At 38.4% G+C, this 23,629-nt stretch overlaps 1 pseudogene; it reads right to left on the bottom strand.

Moving 5' to 3' along the window:
• The window catches only part of LOC109677006 (cytochrome P450 3A25-like), a 30,516-nt pseudogene extending 7,700 nt beyond the window's left edge, over nucleotides 1-22,816 (bottom strand).
• Nucleotides 22,817-23,629: the final 813 nt, after the last annotated feature.

Raw genomic sequence — 23,629 nt, forward strand, 5'->3', positions numbered from 1 at the left:
TTTCTCCCAGGTGCCACAGACCCCATGCTACTGAATTGAAATTGAACTAAAAAGTCAATGTTCAGAGCTTGGCTGTCTCCTATGGTAGCCTGCAGCCACATGTGAATATTTAAAGTTACATTTAAGTTAAATGCCATTGAAAGTACTGTTCTTTGGTGGTTTTACCCACATGGTAATTGTTATAGTCACGAGTGTAAATTTCATCTTATTGATTGCCATAGGAAAACCATATTGCCTTAATCTCAGAAAATCAATCAAAGAAACGGAGATCAAAAGGTGCACAGAAGCAGATGGAGACATATATTCACAGTACTGTCCTGCAGTCAGGCCATCTCTTCTCTAGAACCCACTGTCAAACATTCATACCTTTCATGAGATGTTTGTTAAATCACTGGTATCTTGAAACTGATTTCAATGGAACTATGAAATTCAGGTTAAAGAATAAGGCTATATGTTAGACTATTTTAGTTGAGGGAAAGGTTGAGATACACACAGTATCAAACTGTATCACTGCACATGGATAGAGATGAAAAAAACTTATCAGATCTGTGTAAATTTATATCTTATTATCTTTTTCTACTACAAAGACCTAGTGGCAAAAAAAACCCCTCCAAACAAATAAACAGGAACAAACATACAAAAGAACCCAACAAATCCAGTAGTCTTCATCACACTAGCTTCTCAAGATTTGGATTTCTAGAAACAATTTCTTACTAAAAGTAATTAAGATTTCTTGGAGAAATGGGTGATACCCTACTGCTTGGAGAAACAGAAGAACAACTTGGAATATCTTATGCCAGAAAGCAAGAGTATGGTCATAAAATGACAGGTGGAAAAGACTCAGAACAATCTGTTGTGATATGGAGGAGGATGTGTCTCACTGCAGATTTGTCAAAACCTGCAGAATATACAAGGGCAGTATTGAATATTAACATAACCTATGGATTTGGGTGATAATAATATCTCAATGTGGATTCATCAGTTCTAACACATTTACCACTCTGGTGGGGGTTGTTGAAAATGGTAGAGTGAATGTGCATTTTGGTGTAGGAGAAGATGAGAAATCTCTATACAATTCCCCAATTCTGCTATCACGTGAAAAGTGCTCAAAAATTAAAATCTATTCTAATAATCAAAAGTTAAATAAAAGAAGAAAAGCCACAAGTGGTTTCTTCAAGTGGGCAAATCTGAGATAATTTGAGATAAGAAATAATTATAAAAAGATAGTGAATTGAGAATATGTAAGATTATACTGATTAAATAAATAAGTGAATATATTAACAATAAGCAATTAGGTAAGAAGGGAACACTCCTTACATTGAGTACTGATTCACAAATGTAGAAGAAATAATGGACTGGAAAGTCATTATTTTTCAACCATCATAGTAATAATGATTTTAGTAAACACCCATAGACAATAAAACTCTTATCAGCAAAAGAATGAAGAAGATACAAACTCACAGAAGTGACTTATTCATTACCCTAAGGGATATGCAATATATAATATGTTATATGTATTGCATTAAAATAGAAAAATTAAACATTAAAATTGCATTAAATGGGGAAATAAGCAATTTATAGAGGGGGAGCATATGATTAATGGACATAATATACATAAATGGAAATATCACAATAAAGTGTACAATTTTAAAAATTATAAAGTTAACAAAACTGGAGACAAACATTTTCAAAGAACAAAAAGTAAATCTAGTTTGCACATTTTCATCAGGTATACCATCAACAGTGTTTGTACAGTACGCGATTGTTGCAGATGCAAATTTATAGCTAGAGTTTCTGATTCAATGGATGAGAATCAACACTGGTTCTGATATTGTTTATTCAAGACCACTGAGTACTTCAAGGTATGAAATGTGTATTCATGTGTGCCCTGCATCCTTTCAGCATACTTATACCTATGTGTTTTTAGAACTTTCTTTGGGTACCAAATATGATATCCCTACGTGTGTTTCACAAATTTGTGAGAAAATATCCTCTGATGGAAAACCTATATATTGTCACAAAAACTCCCACCCTCTGAGCCTCCCATCCATATTCCATGAAGCATCCTTGTTTACCTTTATGGGATTCCATGTCTTTGGAATTCTAGGGATTCATCATCAGTTGAAGAAAATTCACTCTGTGCTATAAGATGGAAGAAATATTGCATTTTGTTAGGACAAAAATGAATCAGGATGGCTGAAGTTAACCTCCTTTCTGAGAAAATGGCCCCATTAATTCAAAAAATACAAGCAGTGTTGCTTGAGTCATCAATGATCAAGCAATCTTGGATAACAAAAGGGTAATTCAGAGAAATCCAGCTGCCATGACCAGCAACTTTTGGGTTTTGTTCTCTGTGATCTTGGGCTTCTCTGGCTTCTGAACACAGACTACTTGCAAAATTGTGGCTGCCTCCTCCTCCTGTCACAATTACTTCCTCAGGAAGAAGTCTTGCACTCAATTTTTTCTCTTCTGCTTTAATTCTTATCCAATGGCCACACACTGTAGACTCCTTTTAGCTCTAGAGCTCAATGCCAAATTTTGTGTAAGATCTTTGAATATTCCTTCCATCCAAGAAGTAGAAAATTTAAGTAACATCAGGAGCCCATACTGCCTGTCCATCTTCATGGCAGCCACATGTTTCCACCAGGCTGCATGTGACAAAGCTGGATTTTTCAGGTGGTGGCTGCACTTGCCAGAAACACCACAGCCTCCTCCAGGTCAGGAGGGGCTCACATTTAATACAGGTACCCTGAAAGCATCTTCCATTAAGAACGTGTCAACTTAAGGTGCTTGAAATTGAGATGATTCTTTGACAACATAAGCTCTTGAGCATAATACTAAGAGTAAATATAATTTTAGGACATTAATTTTTGTTCTAATGATGATATGTTTCTCCAGTTTTGTTAACTTTATTAAATTTTAAAATTATACAACAGAATTTATTGTAATAGTTCCACACATGTATATTATGTCCATTCATCATATGCTCCCCCTGTATAACTTGCTTATAACCCCATTTTAAAACAATCTTGAGATCCAAGATGGCGACTGGGACACAGCCACAGACCATGTTAGCTCTGTGAACCAGGGACTTTGCTGAGATGATGGAGACACACTTGGCAGAGGTAAAGCACAAGGGAGAGCTGCAACATCAGTACTCTGAGCCCCTAGCTCATGGAAGGCTTCTCCACACCACAATTTACTAAAAGAATCGTAGGCGCTGCATGCCAAGCCCTGCCCCATAGGCCTGTGGATCCGCTGCTCCATAGGTTGTGGAATCTCTGGTCCTTGGGCCTGCTCCTTAGCCCCGTGGTCCCCCAAACTCCCACCCCTCAGATCTGCACAATCTCTGTCGTACTGAGCCCCTAAGGCCTGCCAAGCTGGTAATACACAGGCATTCAGATCTCTGCTGGGCTGTGCCCCGCAGGCCTGCACAAGCCTGCATGATCTCTGCCGGGCTGTGCCCCTAATGCCTGCCAAGCTGGTGATCCACAGGCACTCGCGATCTCTGCTCTGTTGGACCCAGGCCCCTAAGGCCTGCACAAGCCTGCACAATCTCCAATCAACCAGGCTGCACCCCTCAGGCCTGCACAGGCCTGTATGATCTCCACTCTGGAAGGCCCTGCCCCTAAGGCCTGCCAAGCCAGCAATCCACAGGCATTCACAATCTCCATTTCACTGGCTGCACCCTTCAGGCACGCCAGGCCCATGCTCCAAAGGCCTGCTAGATTGCCTCAACAACAGGCCTCCACCCACAGGCCCGTGGGACCCCACCCACCTACCACCCACAGCAGGAGGGCTCCTAACCTGCCTAGGAGACACAGACAGGCCTAGAATAATAAAAAAAAAGAAAAAAAAGGGACCTAGTTGAAGTCTACAGAATATTTTACGTATCTGCTACACAATATACATTCTTCTCAGCAGCTCATGGAACCTTCACCAAAATTGTTCACATCTTAGGGCACAAAGCAAGCCTCAGCAAATAAAAGAACATAGAAATAATCCCATGCATTCTGTCTGACCACAATGCATTAAAACTAGAAATCAACAACAAAAACAGCAGTAAAAAAATGCAAACAATTGGAAGCTGAACGACACATTGCAGAATGATCAATAGGTCATTGGTGAAATAAAATCGGAAATTAAAAGGTTCCTGGAAGTTAATGAAAATGAAAACATGACTTACCAGAACCTATGGGATAGACCGAAGGCAGTCCTAAGAGGAAAGTTTATAGCCATGAGTGTATATATTAAAAGGTCAGAAAGATCTCAAATTAATGATCTAATACTACAGCTCAAACTCCTAGAATAACAAGAACAAGCAAACCGCAAAACAAGCAGAAGGAGAGAAATAATTAAAATAAGGGCTGAAATCAACGAAATTGAAACCAAAAAACCATACAAAGAATTAATGAAACAAAAAGTTGGTTCTTTGAAAAAATAAATAAATTGACAGACCCCTGGCAAACCTGACTAAAATGAGGAAAAAAATCTCAAATCAGTAAAATCAGAAATGCAAAAGGGGAGATAGCAACAAACACCACAGAAATCCAGTAACTCATCAGAGACTACTTTGAGAGCCTATGCTCTTACATAAATTTGAAAAATTTGAAGAAATGGACAGATTTCCTGATACTTATCACCATCCAAAACTGAACCAAGAGGACATTAATCAACTGAATAGATCTATAACACAAAACAAAATTGAAGCAGCAATTAAGAGTCTCCCAAAAAAAGTCCAGGACTTTTCAGAATTCACTGCTGAAATATATCAGATGTTTAAAAAAGAACAAATACCAATCCTTCTTAAACTGTTGCATGAAATAGAAAAGGAAGGAACACTGCATATCTCGTTTTATGAAGCCAACATTACTCTCATCCCAAAATGAGACAAAGACAAGTCCAAAAAGGAGAATTATAAGCTAATTTCCTTAATGAATATCGATGCAAAAATTCTCAATAACATAATGGCAAACCAAATCCAAGAGCACATCAGAAAGCTCATTCACCAAAACCAAGTTGGCTTCATCCCAGGAATGCAGAGGTGGTTCAACATACACAAATCAACAAATGTAATACAGCACGTTAATAGACGCGAAGACAAAAACCACTTGATCATCTCAATAGATGCAGAAAAAGCCTTTGATAAGATCCAACACCACTTCATGATAATAGCTCTAAGAAAACTAGGAATAGAAGGAAAGTAACTCAACATTGTAAAGGCTATATATGTATATATGACAAACCTACAGCCAACATCATACTTAATGATGAAAACCTGAAACCATTCCCCCAAAATCAAGAACAAGACAAGGGTGTCCACTATCCCCACTACTATTCAACATAGTCCTGGAATTCCTAGGCAGAGCATTAGGCAAGAAGTTGAAATAAAAGGAATACAAATAGGTAAAGAAACTGTCAAAATATCCCTACTTGCAGACGACATGATCCTATACCTTATAGACCCAAAAGACTCTACCCCAAAACTCTTAGACACCATTAACAGTTATAGAAAAGAGGCAGGATACAAAATCAACTTACAAAAATCCTTAGCTTTTCTATACACCAACTATGAACAAACTGAGAAGGAATATATGGAAACAATTCCATTTACAATAGCCTCAAAAAAATCAAATACCTAGGAGTAAACATAACAAAAGATGTGAATGACATCGACAAGGAGAACTACAAACTCCTGAAGAAAGAGATTGAGGAAGACTACAGAAGATGGAAAGATCTCCCGTGCTCATGGATAGGTAGAATCAACATAATAAAAATGGCTATACTTCTGAAAGCAATCTACATGTTTAATGCAATTCCCATCAAAATCCCAATGACTTTCATCACAGAGATTGAAAAATATACCCTAAAATTCATTTGGAAACACAAGAAACCATGAATAGCCAAGGCAATACTCAGCAAAAAGAGCAATACTGGCAGTATCACAATACCTGACTTCAAACTATATTACAAAGCAATAGCAATAAAAACAGCATGGTACTGGCACAAAAACAGATATGAAGACCAGTGGAACAGAATAGAGGACCTGGATATGAATCCATACAACAATACCCACCTTATTTTTGACAAAGGGGCCAAAAATATATGATGTAGAAAAAACAGCCTCTTCAACAAATGTTGCTGGGAAAAGTAGTTATCCATCTGCATGAAACTAAAACTGCCTACATGTCTATCACCCTGTACTAGTATCAACTCAAAATGGATCAAGGACCTTAATATCAGACATGAAACTCTGAAGTTACTACAGGAAGGAGCAGGAAACACTCTGGAACTAATAGGTATATGCAAGGACTTGCTCAATAGAACCTCAGCAGCTCAGAAACTAAGAGAAAATATGGACAAATGGGACTACATAAAATTATCAAACTTCTGCACAACAAAAGAAATGGTCTCTAAACTGAAGAGACCACCCAGAGAGTGGGAGAAAATATTTGCAAGCTATACATCAGGCAAAGGACTGATAACCAGAATATACAGGGAACTTAAGAAACTAAACTCTCCCCAAATCAATGAACCAATTAAGAAATGGGCAACTGAACTAAATAGAACTTTCTCAAAAGAAGTTGAAATGGCCAAAAAAAAACACATGAAAAAATGCTCACCCTCTTTAGCCATAAAGGAAATGCAAATATAAACCACAGTGAGATTCCACCTCACCCTTGTTATTATAACCATCATTAAAAACACCACCAACAAGAAGCGTTGGTGAGATGTGGGGAAAAGGGAACCCTTGTATACTGCTGGTGGGAACGGAAGCTTGTACAATCACTCTGGAAAAAAATTTGGAGACTTCCTAAAAATCTAAACATAGATTTGCCATATGATCCAGCAACCCCACTCTTGGGAATATACCTGAAGGAATGTGACACAGGTTACTCCAGAGGCACCTGCACACCCATGTTTATTGCAGCACTATTCACAATAGCCTAGTTATGGAAACAACCAAGATGCCCCACTACTGATGAATGGATCAAGAAAATGTGGTATTTATACACAATGGAGTTTTACTCAGCCATGAAGAAAAATGAAATCTTATCATTTGCAAGTAAATGGAATGAACTGGAGAACATAATTCTGAGTGAGGTTAGCCAAACTCAGAAGACCAAAAATTGTGTGTTCTCCCTCATATGTGGTCTTTAGATCTAGGGCAAATACAGAAATGTTGTAGGACTTGGGTTTCATGACAAGGGGAGAACATATATGGGAGGTGTGGGGTTAGACAGATAATCGAGAACATGAAAGCATTTGATGTCCCCACTCAAAAGGAATTAATACAGAAACCTTAAAGCAACAGAGGTTAACATGAGAAGGGGGTCAGGAACCAGTGGAAGATCAGTTAGAGATGAATTGACCTGGGTTGTAACACATTTGCACGTGAAAGCAATGCTAGGAATCTCTCTGTATAGCTGTCCTTATCTCAACTAGCAAAAATGCTATGTCTTTCTTATTATTGCTTATTTCTACTCTTCAGCAGAACTGGAGAAAAGCACAGAACATGTTCTCCCTGGAAGGGCGAGGGTGGGCGTAGGGAAGGAGGGAGAAATGACCCAAACAATGTATGCATATATGAATAAATGAATAACAAAAAAGACTTTTTATTTATTTATTTATTTATTTTTCTTTTTGACACACTGATTTTATTTTCTTTGGCTATACACTCAGTAGTCAGATTACTGAGTCATGCTGTTTTTTTTTCATTTTTCTTTTATTATTCATATGTGCATACAAGGCTTGGTTCATTTCTCTCCCTGCCCCCACCCCCTCCCTTACCACCCACTCCACCCCCTCCCTCTCCCACCACCTCAATACCCAGCAGAAACTATTTTGCCCTTATTTCTAATTTTGTTGAAGAGAGAGTATAAGCAATAATAGGAAGGAACAAGGGTTTTTGCTGGTTGAGATAAGGATAGCTATACAGGGCATTGACTCACATTGATTTCCTGTGCGTGGGTGTTACCTTCTAGGTTAATTCTTTCTGATCTCACCTTTTCTCTAGTACTTGTTCCCCTTTTCCTATTGGCCTCAGTTGCTTTAAGGTATCTGCTTTAGTTTCTCTGCGTTAAGGGCAACAAATGCTAGCTAGTTTTTTAGGTGTCTTACCTATCCTCACCCCTCCCTTGTGTGCTCTCGCTTATATCATGTGCTCATAGTCCAATCCCCTTGTTGTGTTTGCCCTTGATCTAATGTCCACATATGAGGGAGAACATACGATTTTTGGTCTTTTGGGCCAGGCTAACCTCACTCAGAATGATGTTCTCCAATTCCATCCATTTACCAGCGAATGATAACATTTCGTTCTTCTTCATGGCTGCATAGAATTCCATTGTGTATAGATACCACATTTTCTTAATCCATTCGTCAGTGGTGGGGCATCTTGGCTGTTTCCATAACTTGGCTATTGTGAATAGTGCTGCAATAAACATGGATGTGCAGGTGCCTCTGGAGTAACAGTCTTTTGGGTATATCCCCAAGAGTGGTATTGCTGGATCAAATGGTAGATCGATGTCCAGCTTTTTAAGTAGCCTCCAAATTTTTTTCCAGAGTGGTTGTACTAGTCTACATTCCCACCAACAGTGTAAGAGGGTTCCTTTTTCCCCTCGTCCTCGCCAACACCTGTTGTTGGTGGTGTTGCTGATGATGGCTATTCTAACAGGGGTGAGGTGGAATCTTAGCATGGTTTTAATTTGCATTTCCTTTATTGCTAGAGATGGTGAGCATTTTTTCATGTGTTTTCTGGCCATTTGAATTTCTTCCTTTGAGAAAGTTCTGTTTAGTTCACTTGCCCATTTCTTTATTGGTTCATTAGTTTTGGGAGAATTTAGTTTTTTAAGTTCCCTGTATATTCTGGTTATCAGTCCTTTGTCTGATGTATAGTTGGCAAATATTTTCTCCCACTCCGTGGGTGTTCTCTTCAGTTTAAGACCATTTCTTTTGATGAACAGAAGCTTTTTAGTTTTATGAGGTCCCATTTATCTATGCTATCTCTTAGTTGCTGTGCTGCTGGGGTTTCATTGAGAAAGTTCTTACCTATACCTACTAACTCCAGAGTATTTCCTACTCTTTCTTGTATCAACTTAAGAGTTTGGGGTCTGTTATTAAGATCCTTGATCCATTTTGAGTTAATCTTGGTATAGGGTGATATACATGGATCTAGTTTCAGTTTTTTGCAGACTGCTAACCAGTTTTCCCAGCAGTTTTTGTTGAAGAGGCTGCTATTTCTCCATCGTATATTTTTAGCTCCTTTGTCAAAGATAAGTTGCTTATAGTTGTGTGGCTTCATATCTGGGTCCTCTATTCTGTTCCACTGGTCTTCATGTCTGTTTTTGTGCCAGTACCATGCTGTTTTTATTGGTATTGCTCAAAAAAGACTTTTTAAATATGAGATTTACCTCTTGTTAATGTTTAAACTGAATTACATAGAATGTTTGATAAAAGCCCCAAATTCCTTTAAAAAAATCTTAATGTGTTTCACTATTCTGTTTTCCTGCAATGTATATAACATATTTCAGTATTCTAATAAGGCCTTCCATTCAAGAATGTATTGATAGGATGTGAGGGCGATCTGGCTGTGACACCTCTCACCCATTGATCACAAGGGTTGATTTGGCTGATCTGGCTGGCTAAGCGGGTGTCCCCTTCCTCCCTCACCGCTCCATGTGCATCCCTCCCAAAGCTGTGTGCTTGGTCAAAGAGGACGACCATCCCTGATAGAGGAGGACCATTCTTTGGTCAAGGGTATACGAGTAGCTGCACTCCCCTGCTAGAACCTCCAAACAAGCTCTCAAGAATGTATTGATAAAGAGGGTCAGAATCAAAGTGATTCTTTGACAATAGAAGCTCTGGAACATGACAATAGCTATAAATGTTATTTTCTAAACAGTAATTTTCATCTTTGACAATATTTTGAGGAGAAGGAAAGTGGCAAAATTTTTATTTCACCACTACTTGTGCCATGGCACAGTAATTTTCTTTTCTATTGTTAACTGGTGAACTCGGACTCTCTGACTCATTCTCCATCAACTTCTCCAACCTCACCTGCTTCTTTTCCCCCAGAATATAAACACTTTCCTTCCCTAACTCCCTCATTCTGGGTCTACCTTTAATACAAATATAGAGGGAAGTGCAAACATCATCACATGTGCACAACCCAATCTTTCATCAAATTGTGAGCATTCTCATGAAACCACCACCACCAGTTGGAAACACAGAGAAATTTAACATCTCATATATTGGTGTAAGGAATGGAAATAAAGCTAGAAGGAAAGAGAAAAAATAAACCTTAATGAAAATGTAAAAATTTTACCAGGAGTAATTATAGCTTTCTGAAGGAATTAGATGAGCAAAATGCATTAGGTTCTCATCCAAAATACTTTCTGGCTATGAAATTTATTTGGGCTTCAGGTCACTGGCTGAATAGGAGCACATCATACCTAGAGACATCACCACTACAATGAAATCATTGATCCCTTTTGAATATATAGAGTGACAACTGGAGCAGTGTTACTGTCCTACCCTTTTATCTGGACTCTTACACTTTTATCTGTCCTTGTATAAACAAGTTTATAGTCTGGTGCTATAATTAACAGAACAGTTCAAGAAAGAGCAGTCTGTTATCTGGACTCTTCCTGTTTTTGGACTCTTGCCTTTTTATCTGGACTCGTCCCCTTTTATCTGAACTACAGCCATTTGTATAAACAAGTCCATAGTCTGGTGCTGTAATTAACTGCACAATTCAAGGGAGAGCAATTAAAGGGAGAGCAATCGACATAGCAATAATACAGTTTATGTGCTTATACTGTGATGCAATGAAACCATATATGAAAAGAAGAGGGATATAAAATAAGTGGAAATTAATAAATATATCCTGAAGTAAACAATGGGATAAAGAACTCAAAATGCCATTTAAAATTATGATGAAATTAATAAAAATAAAGACACAATATACCAAAATTGTGATACAGAGAAAGGGCAGTTCTCAGAGGTAAATTTTAAAGGTCCCAAATAAATAATCAAACTTTACACTATATATCACTAAAGAGATGCATAGAAAATGAAAATAAAAAGTAGCAGGAGAAGATAACAATAAAGACAAACAGGAAGACTCAGAGCCTTAGCCAACCACTGACCGCCATGCCCAGGTAGCACCAGCAATCTTGGGGTTAGAGGGGAAACAGGAGGGAACACATCAGGAGAGCCACTGACAGAAGATGAGGGCCAGAGATCGTAGGAAAATACCTGCTCACTGACAGGGGGAATGCAGTCTCCTGCTCAGCAAGGAAAAAATAATGACTTTTGTTTTAAATTTTGTTCTAATTTTTTATTCTTTTCATTCTCTGACTATATTGTCTTTCTCTGAAATAATTACACAGTGTTTTCATGTAATATTATTCATACATATTCATATTTCACACCCTCTCTCCCTTCCTTTACTCACCCCTCATTTTTATCCCTTAATTTTTATACCTACATCATGAATAATTTTTAAAGTCATGGCTTGCCCAATAAGAACTATAGTTCCTTACTTCTATAATGTTATTGGAGGGTGTAGATGACATTTCTTATTTTTTTTATTTCTTTTAAAGATACGTTTGGTCTTGAATCAGTGACTTGGTTACTGCTATATGCATGTATTCCTCTGAGTGATGGTATTAGGTGGCAACCTAACAAGTAATATGAAAAAATCTAGGCATTATGGCTCCTTAAAAGTCTATAACACATCAACAACTGATTCCAAAGATAGGAAAATAGCTGAGATGCCAGACAAAGAATTCGAAGTTTACTTTTTACATGCTCAATTACTTCAAAAAGTATTCAAACAGAAAACCAAGTTATAGAATCAGCCTAGTGACCAGCCACTGATGAATGGATAAAAATTGCAATATATATACACTATGGAATATTAGTTGTCCTAAAGAAAAATGAAATTATGTCATTTTCAGGAAAATGGGTAGAACTAAAAATGATCAAGTTACCTGAAGTAAGCAGACTCAGAAAGACAAATGCTTTCTCTCATATGTTATCTAGATCTAAGGTAAAGAAATGAAAGGCCTTGACCATAAAGGGTGACTGTTGTGGGATAATCAGTGGGAATGGTAGGGAGAAAAGAGAGGAAGGAATTGAGAACAGGACTGAAGCACCTTCTATGTATTGTATGTTTAAAAAGGCCTAATTAAACCCATATGTAATTTATAAGAAAGTCAGAAAGGAATGATGTAGAAGATAGAGGTTAAGGAAAAGTAGGAGAATTTGATAAAAGTATATTATAGGCATGCATGGAAATGTCACGATTTCCTCATTTTGTAAATTAATATATACTAACTCTTTAAAAAGTGAAAAGATAGCTACAGAATAGGAGAAAAGTCACTAACGCATGTAAAAGGATTGGAATCTAGAATACATAAAGGAATCTTACAACTCGATAACAAAACAAAAGCAATTCAGCTGTATATTAGCAAAGGCTTGAATAGACCTTAAGCAATGAACAATTAAGGTATAATACATATATACATGGAAATGTCACAATGAAATAACCTGTATGGCTATCTAAACAAACCAAAATGTCATTTTTTTCAAAGACAGAACAAAAAGGGAAAACAGGTCCCGACTGGAAGGATCGTTAATACCAGTGAGGTGGGAGGATAAAAGGGAAGAATGAAGAAGGCAAATACAGTGGAATATTATGTACTCATGTATGTGAATGGAAACAAGAGATGTATTGAAACTGTTCCAGGAATGGAGGGATGGATGTATGGGGTGATTTCAACTATGATATGTTGTAAGAACTTTTGTAAGTGTCACAATGTAACCTAAGTACAATAATAATAAAAATAAGATCTTAAAATCCTCTGTGCTGTTCAGTATGATTAACACAAGGGAAATGCAAATCAAAACTACAGGGCTAGAACACTTCAGACCCACCAGGGCTGGAGCCATAATCAAACACATGAAAAAACCCACGAATTTGTATGGAGCCTGGCCAACTGAAATCGTCACACATTCCTGGGGGGAATATAAAACCACTATAGGAAACATTTTCTCAGTTCCTTAATAAGTTAAACAAATACCATTTTATAACTCAGCAATATATCCCTGTGCACACACGCAGAATATTTGAAAACAAAGGTTCAAGTACTCTCTTCCCTACAAATGTTCACTATTCACAATATTCAAAATGTAAGAATAAACTTAACCAACAGATACAGAATATTATTTGTACACATAAAAAGGAAGTAAAGACACATGTTTCACATGGAAATATAGTGCTAAATAAAACAAGCCAGGCACAAAAGACCACATTTTCTATGATTGGGTTCATATGAAATGCTCAGAATAGGCAAATCTATAGAAGGAGAAAATGAATTAATGGTTCTTTAGACCAAGTGGGATTGGGGAAAGACAGTGACAAGTTTCAAGGTAACTCAGTTGACAAAAGTGTGCTGCAGGTGAAAATGTTGAGTGTTCTCCACATTGTCACCAATGTGTGTTTTAAGCACATTGTATGTTTTAAGCAGGTGAAGCGTAAGATATTTCATTTATGGTTTGATAAAGGTGTTATTTTGAAGGGAGACTGAGATGAGAGAGAGAGAGAGAGAGAGAGAGAGAGAGAGAGAGAGAGAGAGAGAAGAAATAGCTTACATATCCGCAGACAGAAACAATGGATCAAAAAAACTAAAGGTTAAGATCTTCTTGGCTTTTTCCACAAAAGGGTCTTGTGGGTTGTCGAGAGAATCGACATTCACTCCAAATGAAGTTCCGATGACCACGTCCATGCTGTAGGTCCCAAAGATGCTGAGTAGAGAAAGACCTTGAAAATTAGTATCTGCTCCTCTTCACGCAGTGTCAGAACCACCTGCTGGGCCATCTGATGGTCTATGGTCCCACCACACACACTCGTGAGATGTCAGTTCACCAGACGCCAATGATCCAGCTGCCTTTGTTGCAGGGCTGGCAGGGACACTAAGGGAGATAGACTCACGCTCTGACACAAGGAGCTCAGTCACAGAGAGACAGACAGAAATCCAGAACCAGAAAAAATTACAGCATTGTGAGAATATGGATGATAACAGATTGTTGGCACTGTCCTTCAGCAGGACAAGGGTGGGATAAGTGACTCTTCCTAAGTAATGCAAAAAGAAAGGGGGACAATGACAGACATTTTCCCTTCACAGAGTTTGTATCAGGACTGAACCCATTAGCTGTTTGCTCAATAGCAACGCCCTGTTCTGAGTAGCGAGGAACATCACCTTCCTCCTCCACACCCTCTGCTCAAGATCCTGATGCACCAGCTTTTCCCCAACTCCAAGGAGCTGAGGTTTCTCTGAGGACAGAGGCATTCCTCTACTAACTATACCCAAGGAAATTCCCTGCTTAAGTGTAACAATAAACCTCCCCATTGCTGGAGATAGGGGTAAGAGGGACAGCATTTGCCTGTTATGTGCAAAGTCCTGGTTTGATGCTCAGTACTAGGGAAACAAACAACAAAGCATAAATAAAAGGCACAAACAAAACTCTCCAAAATTGATTTTGTTGACCCCAGAATTAAGTGACCCCTTTCCTCCAGCTTGCCTAGATCAGGCTCAGTTTATATATGGTTTCTGCATAATTCAAAGTTCCCCAGTTTATACAATAAACGATAGGACTGCACTGCCCACAGTCTTTGTAGAGCCTTTTTTCTTTTGAGTTTGGAGGAAGGAGAAAAGGAAGAAAATCTCAATGTCTAGTGTTTTGCTTTTCTCCTCAGCAAATCATGAGGAGTTTTAAGTTCTTGGAAGTTCCACATTGTAGCTTTCCCACCACACCCACTGTCTAAATGCACAAAGTAAATTTCCCTCCTGCCATTCCCAGCCTTCTACAGTCACAACTTTGATGTAATGGTGTTTCTTCATTCATCTAAAATATACAAGGTGACAAATCAGCAGCTAAACTAACCACTCCATACACCCACCTCTCACTGCCCTGCATTCTCCTGGGAGTTACTGCTTCTTTGAAGCCCCATTGATGGGCCACAACACACCTGCTTTCTTCTGGTCCCTGGAGAGATCAACAGTGGGGATTTCAGTTCCCTTGAATGAGGGTCTCCTGACAGAACTCAGAACCCCAGCAGCTGCCCTGCTACTCACTCTTTGATGGTGATAGGCTCACCTTTCTCTGCCTCCTACCTCAGGTTTTTCACCAAGGTGTTTCCATACTGTTCAGTGATAGGGAACATCTGAACACAAAACACAACACCACCTGTACTTCAGTGTGGAGACTGAAGTCCCAGAAAGACAAGACATCCCCAATCATGACACAAGAAGTGAGATTTCATGATGAATTTTATAATGGGTCTTCTGCATACAAAGATGAGAGACCATTTTTACAAAGCCTCTTGGAAAAGGAACATGAACATAGTTTCTATCTTATCCCAGATTCATTCTTTAAAATTTCCAATGGAAAAATCCTCTTATTTTATTACCTCCTTGAGTTTTCCACCAGTGAAGGTTGGAGAGAGCAATGTTCGAATTCTCTTCCATTCTTCATCCTTACTCACAGAGATAGCTTACTCATGAATCCCAGTGGACCAAAATCCTAGTGTCCAAAGAAAAGTAGAGTTTGTCTTACAGAAGTTGTGGAGCTCTTCACAGTTGTAGAAAGTTTCAGTTAATACATTAAAAATTAGAAAATTTTGTCATTCTGATGGGATTACAGAGTTACGTGAAGATTCTTTTACTCTAATACTTTATGTGGGGAAAAAAGAAAAGAAAGATAATTGCATTTTTCTGTTAGAAATTTTCTCATCTTCCCACAGTTACATTTCATGTTAAAATGGATTCATCCAACATTTCTTTATGATGAAACCTCAGAAGAATAGGAAGAGAAGGTAACTCCCCTCACCTGATAAACAGCGCCTGTGACTAAAACCTTCTACTAGCATCACACTTAATGGGGAAAGACTGAAAGTTTTCCCTTAAGACCAGAAACAATTTTTAAAAATCTGCTCTCACTACTCTCATTCAGCATCATCCTGTTTGTCCTTGCTGGTGCAGTAAAGCAAAATGAAATAGGAGGTATACAGATAGCACAGGAATATATAGAATCATCCCTATTGTCACATACTATCATTGTCCACAAGAAAATCTCAATGCATATGCAAAGAAATACAACTAGTGAGTTCAACAAAGTTGTGAAACACAAAGTCAACACCAAATGCAATCCCATTTGTATATATCAATAATATTTTGAAAATACTATTTACAAAGACACCAAAATGAAAAACTTTAAGGGTAAATCTAAAACACTTGTGGTGTTCTTACACTGAAAGTCACAAAATGTTGGCCAAAGCATTCAAAAAACACTTCAAGAAATGGAGGCTGTGTTCATAGATTGGAAGTCAACATAGTAATGATGAGATTTTTCCTCCATATTTATCTGTATGTTTGTTTCAATTTTAATCAAAATCTCCCCTAGAGTTTTGTAGAAACAGACAAGTCATTCTGAATTTGGTTGGAAGAAAAGGGCCCAAAAATGTCTACAACATTTCTGCAATTAAATGAAGTGGGGGAAATCAGTCTACATGATGTTAAGACTCACTATAGAAGGACAACAGTGAAAAGAGTGTGGCATGGTAAGCAGGAAAGGTACAATGACCAATAGAAAAAAGTTGTAAAGAATGAGAAACAGACCCCCAGAAATGGGCCTGACTAGTTTTGACAATAGTCTAAGAAGAATCCATGGAGGGAACATTCAGGAGAGTTGGGAAAATATTGATCAGACCTGACACAAAAGAACAATATGTAAAAGGAAAAGTGGGTGGACCCTGTTAAGCTGTGCTTGGTGATTCTGTGAGACTAGCAAGAGGGCGTTTCATGGTGAAGGATGTTCTGTACCTTGACTGTGTTGGTTTTTACATAAATCTAGACACATGATAAAATTTGCACAGAACTACGAACACACACAGACACAAGGATGTGAAAAACTGAAGAACACTGAGTCAGATCGGTGGGTTGTATCCACTTTTTAGCATGGTAAGGGGAGTATGTTACACTTAAGCTTATGCAAAATATTACTATTAAGATGAACAGTGTGAAGAGTACATAGAGGTTCTTTGAGCATGGTTCTATCAAGTTACTGTGAATCCATAATTATTTCAAAATAAAATTGTAATAAATAAGTTTAACAGAAAAGTTTAACATTTCAAAAAAGGCATGCCTACTGGCCTGTTTGTGAAGACAGAATAGCATTCTTTCACAAGCACTGTTTTGATCATCTCTGGGTCTGTGATAGCTAACATAGGCTGACGACCTTCATAATACCTGTGAGGGGAAACACAGCTAATTACACTTTAACAGAGTGAATTCTGCAGCTGAACTCACACCCTGGGATCCAGACGTTGATTCTGACGTTACATAAACCATCTCTCTATTTGTACATACACAGCAATATTAGGTGAGTTCAATTATGGAATCTGATCACAGAAGCCACTTCATCAAAAAAAAAGGCTGAAGTGGCTCAAGCAGACAAGAAATATTGAAAGACAAAATAGCTTTTCAGACACATCATGGTTAGAAACAACATGTAACTTTTGTTAAATCTAGGATATGAATACACAAGTGTTGCATTTGCCATTCTCCAGAATTTTTGTAGATTTAAAATATTTTAATATCTGGCCTGGAGATGTGGTACACTGCTTGCCTAAAAGACACAGTGCTACGAGTTTGATCCTCTGCACTGCAAAATAAATACAATATTTCAATATCAAAAATAATCACATCAATGAAAAGTTACAGAGAAGCTAAGGAGTGCTCACAATTTACAATGTTACAAGGAGCAGTTACACTTGGGTCTTAGAAGTGCAGTTGTGCATGCTCCTGCCATTGGATCACATGGACTTTATTGGCCATGTCAACCCAGCAGATCCTCCCACCAGCCCTGTGGTTTCCAAGGACTGATGAAGGAAAATGAAGAGGTAGGAAAGGGCAAAACCTCCTCACACCTGGTGGCAGTGCACAAGCACAGTGATGATGCTTAAAATTACCTACATCTCTTCTTCAAAATCAGTAGAATGTATTAGGTAATAAAATACACATGTATTACAAAATCTTGCCTTGAAGAATGGGGGAACAGACCATTACTTTAAACCACAGGACAGCCAAAAAAAGTTTTTGCTTGAAATTAAATACAAACCAAACAAAGCAAAAAGATAAACTACACTTAAAGAGAAAGTTTTAAAAGTTTATCATAGATTATTTCCTGATACACTTAATTATGTTCTCACAGCCCTCCTTTCAAAAGCACATGTTTAAATCAGTATAAAGGAGTTTGGGCTATTATCTAAAAGGGAATCAATGTGGGGAGGAGATGCTATCAGGCCTTAATGAGCACATATTCAAAGTGTCTGAAATATGGCATTTTAGTGAAATTTAAAAGGACATGTGGAGGGGAAAATGGAAGGAAGGGACTAGCAAGACACGGGGCAAACTGAGGCTAGAGTGTGGGCCATCAAAACCTGTAGAAGAGTCTAAACCAACCTAATTTAGACTGTAGACCTAGACACCAGGTAACATGTGGAACCCTTGTTGGGACAGGGCTCCAATTCTTTACAATAGAGACCTCATCACAAGACCTCAGCTGGCAGGGTGCTCATGGAACCTCATCTTAACAAGTCTACCCAATGGAAGATTCCAGAATACTCACCCCCACATTTCCCCATACTTTTTATGGCATTCCAAATCAAATTTCCAAATACCCTGAGATGAGAAACAAAACGAAAATCCATTATTGTTTTAAAGGCACCAAACCCTATTTAATTGGGTTACAAACTCAGATTCCATGAAATCAGACTGACTATGCTGCACTAAAAGAGGGACATCTTTATTCCAGGACATAAAAGGGGAAAGGACAGAAGTATTTGACTGAGAGTCACTCTTGAATTTTCTGAATAATGCACATTTTGAAGGAAGTGTCCTCTTCTATGAATATTAAGTAACTGTGGTGTTTTTGTTGTGCCTGTGTTATCTCTAAAATCCTGCATACTCTGAACCATTCTGTGCATGAACACATGAGAAACGTGAAGGTTTCATCTCCCTGTTTAGTATCCTTTTAACTTGTGTCAAGACTTCTTTCTAGAGATTTCTGGAATAGGAAGTTACAGACACCAGGGATCTCTTTGCAATATCAGATTTATGTAACTGTCGGGGATGTTGTTGGGTGCTAAGAGTGATAGGTTAGGGAAGATGAAGTATACTCACTATCCAGAGCTTTTGCTCAACATAGAAAGAAATGGGGAGATGCCATCCCTACACATAGGAAACAGAAAATTAAATAGCTCTCTGTTTCATCTCTGACTCTTGAAAGCAATACTAGTAAAGTTATCAATGCAAAAGGAGGACTAAGAATAGTAGTTCTTGGGGAGAATTTACAAAAATGTTCATCTGGGAATGATGAAGAGAAAATCAATTGCTTTTTTCAGATGGAAAACACAGTATAGAATTTTAGGCATCAGCACACTCTGTTGGAGAATTGGGATCAGAGAGGAAGCCTAGAGTCTTCAGGAAAGGAAATTTGACCAGAGAGGAGCCCACACAGGGGAGGGCTTTGCTGCTGGCCTTCATTCCAGTCCCAGGAAAAATATCACACAGGTTAGCAACAGAAGCTCAGAACATACTCTTGGCATAAATTATATTCCATTTACTTAACTTAAATTTAATGATTTCATCAAATTGTCCATTCTGTTGTGATTTTGTGTAAGTTTTTTGCCTTTGTTTAGAAAAACAAAACTTATTACATGGTTAAATACCTGAGGTATTTATACAACCATTCTCCTGTGTAATATACCCAAACCCATACTTAATTTACATAAAAGGTTCTCTTTTGGAAGGAAGAGAAGTAAAGCAGAATGCTCTTGTTCTATTTCTAAAATCACAAAAGATGTCATGGGTGACAAAAGCTGGGATAGATCCCTGCAAATAACCATATGGGAATTTAGGAGTTCTTAAAATAATTCAGTATGTTTAAATTCCCCCAGAGGTAAACATGTGGGATTCCTTACAAACTGATATTTCAAAGGCATTTATCAGGAAGGGAGATGCTTGTGAACGCTGGTACAAAAGAGAATGTCTGAATCTGGTGCATACCGGTTGGTGAGGTGCTATTGAGGAAGCCTTTCTTGCTTTTCTCCAAATACTAAGTACAACTGTATCTGCCTGGAATCCTCACAAGGTAGAAAGAAAACACTCTTCATATTCACCACGTCTGAGCAGCATGTTCTGAATAAGTGTTGATGAAATATTTGAGTTGCTCCATTGAAGCAAATCTAAACCTCAAAAAAGTTCACAAGAAAGCCCCAAGGAATACTGGCTGCGCTCTGGCTGGTGCCCACGTACCATTTCTGAAAGCCTGGAACCTCAAACCTTCCTCTCAAGGAGCACTTTTACTGATGGAACTGAGCTGGTGTTTGCAACCCTAAGAAACAAAAGATGGCACTCAAACAGCACTCACATTATCGTAGGACACAAGATTTCCCAGAAAGGGTGCAGGTTTTGGACCAGGAATTCCCAGCTTCTTAAAAAGTCCATGTGAATAGGTCCCATATCTGTAAAGTGAAAAAGAAAGCCAAGTCTTAAGTATTGCTGCTTTACTCATATGGGGACTTGCTAATCAGTGACTCAGAACTAAACATTAAAGCCAGGGAGGTAACATGTAGGTGATAAATAACAGCAGAAAGTCAAAGAGCTATAATTACATTTGCTCACTATTTCCTTTCCCACCTCTACCAACACTCCTAAATTCACAATGATGAGATAAAGAATCTTAAATGTTTATGCTCCAATAGTAGAATGAATGTTTGATAAGTGTCCCCAACTTCAGTGTCTCTAAGAGATTCAAATTGGAATTTTTTCTGGGCAATTAATTTGATTTTTTTAGTTTAGGAAATTGACTTTCTCTGATGTGATATGGTCATTGTAGGTAGAAAGGGTAAAATTTTATTCTTTTGCTCCAGTAGTAGGATTCTGATTAATATCATCTATTCAATGACATGGGGTCAGGAGAACCTATGGTGACATTAATTGTTACAGTTTGTTTAGAGGATTTCCTATAAGCAATGCACAAATTTAGGATTGAGCCCTTTTAAAATCTGCCTTCCCAGAACAACCTGGGCACAGTCACATTGTTTTTACTTTCATAGAATGAAAACTATGTCAAGAATTCGGAGAAATTCAAATACTCTTCAGAGACATCAAAACCTCCATTGTCAGATAAGATGCTTGTCTCATAATAACACTGTGCAGAGAAATAATTACTAAGTTTTCATTTCCAGGCACTCCTTTCCTCCTGGAATCTGGACCTCTAATTGCTGATAGTTATCTGGTGTACCCAGTGCCAGTCACGCTCATATTGATGGAAAGAATCAGTTACAAAGCAGTGAGCTTACTGCTTCTGTGCATCCACTGTAAAACTGCAATGAGTATAAAATCCCTGGGTCAAGGCTGTCCACAAATAACTGTTTTTGTGTCATATTCAGACTCCCACAGCTTGGGGTTTTGAATCCTGCAAACCTTCCATCTCCAGAGTGATTGACAGATGCTAGACTAGGGGGAAGAGACAGAGTGAGGAAAGAGGCTGCTGTTTAAGCTTGTTGATATTGGTCTCACAAGGTTGGCCCCTTCATGGACAATTGGGAATATATGGCTGAAATGCATGGTATGTTAAATGGTTCAATATGCCAGAACTATATCTTAGCTGTAAGAGAGGAGGCCTTCCAAAGTCAGGTAACTTCCTATCAATAGCTACAGATGCATTATGCCACATGAAATGAACCATAATATGTTCCAGATAGTTGAATGAATACCTTGTTTCTTCTTCTTCTTTAAAACAAATAAGCTAATATTCTGCACAAATCTCATAAAATGTTACAACACCAAAAAATTTTATGAAAGGACATTTGTTTTCAGGATCCACCGGAGGCACCTCAGGAAGCTCAACTGGGGATTGAGTTCCCTTTCCAAATGTGCCAGCTGACTCTGCTCCAAAATGTCATCATTCATAGAAGAATAAATGTGTATTTCAGAGTAGTGAAACTGACTTTTAGGAGGGAATGGTAGTTCCAGGAGGTCACAGAAATGGGGAACTATGGACTGTGATCCTACTATGAATTTGGGGGTGCACTGTGGAGCCTCATGGAAATCAAGAATAAAGCTAGGAGGGACAGGAGGAGGAAAAACACATATTAACAGCTTCTACTAGACTCTTATAGCAGACAGAACAAAGAAAGCAAAGTTAATGAGACAAAATCCAAGCAACGCAGCTGCCACAAGGTTTCCCAAAGCTTGGGAAGGAGATGAGTTTCCCCTTCACTTGATGAACAGAGGTTTACATTCTCTATCTACTAAATTATGGCTGATTAGTCTAGGACCACACTAAGATTCAGTCATATCATACACAAGGAATAAATCTTGTCAATAAGCTTCCTATCCACAGGAAGGGGACTGAGGGTTGGAGCTCAAGGAATCTTTATAAAAGATCAATAGGAACATAAGAGTTTATATCAACTTCCCCTCTATTATCTCTTTCAATCTCCCAAACACCTAAGGAAAATATGGCTCCTGATTAGCACCCCAACTCTAGAGATACAGAGGAGAGACACCTGATGGCTACTCACAGGTAGAGGACTACAAAGGTGGTAGCCAGGAGCACCCAGGTTTCCACCGAGAAATTCAGGATCAGGTCCATGGCTACATTCCCTCAGGAATTCTCTCCTCTGAGTTTCTCTTCCAGCTGAGCGTCCCACCCTATGCAAAGCTGTGATTGCTAAGCAACCACTTCTGTTCCCAGCTATGACTCATTGAGACCAGCAATGCATCATTTATGGACTGGGAAAGGAGGCAGGGGTAGTGCTGCAGCCAATAGTAGGGCCACTGTGCAAAACCTGGACTTGGAATCAGATGCCTCTTCACCTGGGCAGTTGGCAAATACTCATTCAAACCTCTTCTTTGACTTCATGTTCTGTAAGTAATAAATAAACATTAATTGGTGTTGTTGTAAAGTCAAAATTTTTATTTGTATTGGAAACAGCTGAAGTCATTGTCATTAAATTCCTCTAATTGTCCCTTATCTGCATGGTTATATGTATTCTAAAATATATAAAATCCATTCAAACAAGCTACACCTACAGATCTGTACCTACGCAGGTTCCTCTTCTTACAATGATGGTGTGCTCTTTACAAAGGCCACATTGATGGGCAAAACTGAGCTCAAGTAAAAAATCAATCTGGTAGAGCCATTCCTTACAAATCTCCTCCTCCAACAAATAAAATTGTTTCTCCCTTGGACAACTTCTATACCCCCAGAATTTTTATTGTCTTGTCTGTTCTCTGTCACCATTGGTGTTTTATGCATGCTTCCCCCACCAGATTGTGAGTTCATCACAGGACTAGTTGGGGTATTATTTACTGTTAAGTGTCTAGTCCCTTGCAGAATACTTTATCCAGAATGGGCATCCAGCAAACTTGGTTGAGTTGAGTTTAGTTGAGAGATGTTAGCTGACCCCTGCATTTCCTTTACTTGTAACTCCATGATGATCACTCCATCTTCCTGGATTGTTACTATAACAATAGGAATTGCTGTGCCTGAG

This window comes from Castor canadensis, chromosome 6, assembly GCF_047511655.1.
Source record: "Castor canadensis chromosome 6, mCasCan1.hap1v2, whole genome shotgun sequence".
Classification (NCBI taxonomy): domain Eukaryota; kingdom Metazoa; phylum Chordata; class Mammalia; order Rodentia; family Castoridae; genus Castor; species Castor canadensis.